The sequence below is a fragment of the Heterocephalus glaber genome, unplaced genomic scaffold (genome assembly GCF_053883595.1).
Source record: "Heterocephalus glaber isolate CG9 unplaced genomic scaffold, H.glaber_assembly_v1.0 deba00001577, whole genome shotgun sequence".
Lineage (NCBI taxonomy): Eukaryota > Metazoa > Chordata > Mammalia > Rodentia > Bathyergidae > Heterocephalus > Heterocephalus glaber.
The window spans coordinates 21,323,547-21,329,546 of NW_028258358.1; the positions used below are offsets into that span (position 1 = coordinate 21,323,547).

General features: G+C 27.4%; 1 pseudogene; it reads right to left on the minus strand.

Annotated features, from left to right (window-relative positions):
- The window catches only part of LOC110344038 (uncharacterized), a 48,103-nt pseudogene extending 42,814 nt beyond the window's left edge, over nt 1–5,289 (minus strand).
- Between the last annotated feature and the right edge of the window lie 711 nt (nt 5,290–6,000).

Sequence of the window (6,000 nt, forward strand, 5' to 3'; positions counted from 1 at the left end):
GACAATCATAGTTATTTCAAACTCAACGTGAGACATATCTATTATTAAGATATCACTGAATTTTATATTATTAAAGTGCCAAAATAATTTATACTATAATTTATTTCATCCATTTGAAAGCTAATATTTTGATGAAGTTATAACATTTTCTTTTTTCTGGTTTCTTTTATATTTGTCTCATATTTTTCAAACTGTTAATATTCATGTCTTCTCTCTACCTATAATTCTTTAGTATTCTGATTTAAGCTAATTATATTCTGAATTAATCTATTTATCAGTTACAGCTCATTACAATTATAAATTATTTTAATACTGAGTGAATAGTTTGGATAATTTCAAATGACTAATTAATTTTTCCCTACTTATGAATATCTAATATGCCATTCTTTAATGGCCAATTAATTTTTCATTTTCTATATTTTTGAACTACTGAATTAGAAGAACTAGATTAGGGTACATATATACCAGACTTGATAAATACTTTGAGGATATTTTTCCTAAATATATTATGTTACTGTTTTATAAAATATATGTGCACAAAAAGTAGACACAAAAATAAAATTTTATACACAGGGCAGTAGTATGGATATTAAAAACTTATAAATGTTAAACAAGGAAACTGGCACAACACAATAAAAAATAATGCATTCTTTTATATCTAGAAAGTTGTCATTATCCCAAGGTCAATGATTCATTTTGGAAAAATAATAATAAAAAAAAACTATTGTATATTTATTTTGATTCACGAATTGAGACAGTCTCTCTTGCATTGTCCCTGAAATAATAAAATTATAATCCATGTATTGTTATAGCTATTTCTATTTGAAATACAGATACTGTACACCCATGCAAGATAAATTAGTTTCTGAATTCATACCTGAGTCAAAACTCAGCATTTTTATTTTCGGTACCAGGCATGGAACTCAGAACTTTGTGCTTTTGAGGTAGGTGCAGGGCCACTCAGCTAAATCCTCAGCCCCAAAACTCACATTTTAATCTGATTGTAGTCAATGTTTTCATAACAGACTAAATAAAATGAAAAGCTAAAGTACTAAAAATATATTATTTCTTTAAATAGGAAATGAGGTCTTAATTGGTAAAATGTAGCTTTTGTTTAAAATATTAGTATTTTATATATATGAAATAAATAATTTTAATTATACTAATATCTATTAATAGCCTATGAAAATCTTATTCTTTATTATTTGGCACTTGTTTGTAATTATAGAATTGATTCTCTGCCTAAAATAAGCTATGAATAGATTATTTATATATTTTTTTCTGTACTGTATTTTGAACCTAGGATTTTTAAAAGGAGCTACATCCTTAGCACTTTTTTATCTTTTCAATTTTTAGACAGGGTCTCACTAAGTTGCCTGGGTTGGATTTGAAATTTTTCTGTCTCACCATCCCAGAGTAGTGAGATTACAGTTATATGTCATCATACCTGGGTTGTTTATCATTATTTTCAGGCCATTAAACAACACAAAGCATTAAATTATATCTATAAATTATACCCATAAATTGTGATTAAGACATTAGATAAACATATCCATGCTTTTATTTAGTGTTATTTAATCTACAGAGATTTTTCAGAAAATTATAAAGTATTTCATAATTATATTTTTTACAATGCACTGAAGAATGAAAGTTTCTCCTGGTTTTTAAAGATGTGAACCATGATCTTATGTAGAGCTATGTTTTGCGAATCACAAATAACTATATACTATTTTTTAGCTCTAACCTTTTATGACTTCACTGTCTTAATTTTTCTATTTTTATTTAGAAGTATTTTTTTAAATTTTCAATTTTATTCAGATTTGTTTCCTTTTTTGCAGAAACATGATTCATGTTTATATGTGATATAATGTTAAATGTGATAATGTTAAATGTGATATCATGTTAAATGTGACATCATGTTAAATGTGATATAACAATGAAAAAGAATAGTTACTTTCAAAAGTCATGTAAGTGTATATTACTTTTTGGAAATCATTTTGAGTAATTTTCATCTAGTAAGTCATTTAATCATTGAAAAAAGATTTTATTTACTAATGTAATATATAATTATAAATTTATATATTAGTAAACAGGCTCTGAGTGATTTTTTTAATGCTACCAAGTAACTGAATAGTATAAGAAGATGCTTGCAAAAGTATTTTGGTTTTGGGGTCCCCATTTTAAAAAAAACCTTTCAATAATTAAAATGAATTAGTGTGCAATGCTTGAGATTGTTCAATAAAACAAAATAAGTAAGTCAAAAATGTCATAAAGTAAATTTTTCTAAACTTGGTTACATGAAAACTTACATTTTGATTTACCATAAACATTGTTGAAAGACAAGCAACAGATTGAGAGGACACATTTGCCATGTTTTACACAAAGATAACTGATATTCAAGATATGTAAATATTTCTTCCAAAGCAAATAAAGAAAATAAAAGACATTCAGGTTAATAAGAAGAAAATAATTGTGAATATGAGCAAAAGTAAAATGAGTAAAATGGTCAATAAAAAGTAATATTTCATTAAGAAAAAGTAAATGCAGATTAAAACATTATTAGCACATTTTAACAATTGAGATTTTGACAATGCCAGATGGTGTTGAATGTAAAAATTGAAATGGTTCTATAGAAAGTATTTGTAAAATACTATTAAAATATAAATATTGATATTTTATATATTGCCACTAATTTTATTTTATTTTCTAAAGATTTGCTTTTGTGAATGTATAAAAAATATGCACACTAACGTCTAGGGAAACTTTTCAACTCTAAAAAAACCCCTCAAAAAGTGGGCTGGGGATTTAGCTCAGTGTTGCTACCGCCTGCCTAGCAAGTTCAAGGTCCTGAGTTCAACCCCCAGGACAAAATAAAAGCAAAAACAAAAAGTATACATGTAGATTACTAGATACTGATTAAACAAATTCATAGTATAGTCATTTTAGTAGTGCAATATAGAAATGTATTCACATACACTTCATATATACAGTGTATATTTGTAATCTTGAAATATACATATATATAATCTAGGGATATACTGAATTTAAAATATTATACCATTGTCAAATAAATGCATGCACAGACACTGATAGTATGATGTATACATTTAAATATATATACATAAATGAAGAAATTGTGGATATACACACAAAACAGACAACAGCAAATGCTGAAACTGGAGAAGAGAGAGTTTGGAATTAGCGTGTATCAAAAGAACCATTAGCTCTAAGAGTTTTGCTTTAATTTTGTGATAAATGCATTAATGACATATACTGGGATGAATGGAAAGTACAAGTAGACTTACCAAACAGCAATAAGGTAGAGTAGAATAAAAAAAGAGGAAATGGTGGAGGAGAAAGAGGAGCAGGAGGAGAATCACAACCATCATGTTTGAAACTCATTCTGTGGCATAGAAATTATGACTATGATTGAATAATTAATTTAATGTTCTCGGTTCTACAGATGGTTTCTTAATGACTTCTCCTGTCTCATGAGTTACATAATTGTCTCATGTCTTCATTCCTCATACTTCACCAATATATGACACTATAATCCATGAATAATACATTAAATCAGTTAGTTATATAAATAACTGATTCCAACCTCTTCAAAACTTCTTTTCAGAAATAGGATGAATTCTATAAGGTAATCCTTTCTCTTTCAATCAATGATATAAGACAATAGCAATCTCTTCTAGAGTGTATAAAGAAGTGGTGAACTATAAAATTATATGTAAGTTCTTATATAATGCTTTCCTAATTCTACAGCTATTTGGAAATGGAAGAACTCAAGCTGAGTCATTTTGCCTGACAAAGTTTTCTTGCACATTTTGTATATACACACCCCACTCCTATCCCAAGTACACAAGGAGCCTCATCATTTTTAAAAATATATTCATAGTGTACTTTATCAGTATTTATTTTATTCTAAGCCATTTTATACTAATAGTAAATTTTATACACTGTACATTTTCTTATTTCTCTCTTCATTTCAAGTTGTACTTTTTGTCAATGGATGATTTTATTTTACAATCATTAAAAATATCTTCTATAATTAAAATGTACAACCAAAAACAATCCAATTATTTTATGGAAATTCTTCTGCAGTATATTCTGTATTATTCTGGAGGAAAAAGAAATGAAACAACAGATTGTATAATGAAATATCATTTCATATTGACTACACATTATATTCTTCATACCAAAATCTTAATATTGGAACAGCATGAAAATAAAATATTCTATACAAATGAAATCATATTATTAGTTACTATGCAGAAATCTTTGCTAAATTTATAAAAATATTTATTGAGATTTATTATTTCATTCATCATGTAAATAACAAAGTACTTACTATTTACTAAAAAGTTATATTTTTTTATCAACTCTTATGTCAAATGTAATAGATATGTAGAAGTCAAGAAATTTAAAATGTTATGACTCATAAAAGATTATAAAATATGGATATTAAAATATCTATATATGCCAACATTCTAATTTCAAAGTTAGAATTACAACAAATACTAAATAATTTGCAAGTTTTATTTTTTAAAGATAAATCTATTTAGAGAAACTTGAGATGTCAATAATAGTTGACAGATTTAGATTATATTTTATTTCCTGTATCTGTTTTAATTTTTATATTTTTATCAGGATTTTATTCAATTTGGTATTCATTACTACTGTTATCAGTGAGTACAGAGATTTAACAATTTAAACAACTACAATGAATCAGTGTTCTACTTTTTTAAGGAAATAATCATTTTACCATGGTTCATGTATTTCAGATCTGTTTACAGTAACTCATATAGGAAAGTAACTGAATAACTACTCATTTGTTCTAAACCAAGCAATTTGCCACATTGTTTTTTTGTTTAGCATTCTCTTTGTAGCTAAATATAAAGAAATATATCTTTAGATGTTTTAGTTCTTATTACAGAATTATTTTTCAGTGCTGGAGAATGAGCCCAGGACCCTCACACTAGGTTGTCTCCCCAGACCTTTGTTATTTTTAGACAAAGTCTTGCCATCTCCAGCTGGGCTTGAACTTGCAACCCCTCTTCCTCAGGCTCCCAGAGTACCACCATGCATAGCTTATCATAGAATTATTAAAACACTTGTACTTCAAGGAATATTATGAAATTATTATCAGTCTTTTACCAATCATAGGAGATTTGATGTTTGCTCAACAAATACCACTCATTTTCTTACCTTCATCTTTATAGGAGAAGCATAATACTCTTCCATGAAGCTAGATTCAAGCATTAAACTTGATTTGGCCAAATACATGTTTTTGATGTGATACAAAATACTCATGAATTGTACTTTTGTGACTAAACGTTTCCTTCTCTTCTCCCAACATTGATGTGAGAAACCCTACTTTAAGAAGGGTGAGAATGCTAGATTTCTATTGAATTGGATCTACCCTTCCTTTATTTTTCTTTTAATTTCTTTCATTGGTACATTTTAGGTATACAATATGTTTACATTTATCATTGGGTGCTTGTACCTGTACATGATGTATCTTTGTTCTCATATTTCCCCTCCACCCTTCCTTTTAATGTCAAGCTCAGCTGAATCCAGCCTAGATGATGGTAACACCAGCCAACACAGACATGTAGAAAGCAAGGGATTAAGTTTTATGATACTGAACTATCATTTACACATAGTCAAAGCTAATTGAAACACATTATATAAATGAATGGAATTAACTTTCTTAACTCATCAACACTATTAGAGAGAAAATCAACTCCTTTTTTATTTTTTAACTTTAACCTAGTCTATTTTTGTCAATAGTATTTGAAATTAGCGGCCAGATTTAAGTACATTTTTACTGTTAAATACAGTACATGAAAATTGTTATAATAGCTTTAAAAGTATTGTGCATTGGAATGAGTACATATACACATAATCTATAGAGGAAAGTGAATACATTCAGACTATAACATGGTGCTTTTGGTAGCTATTTTTGACAGGTGATATATTTTATGCTCATCACTC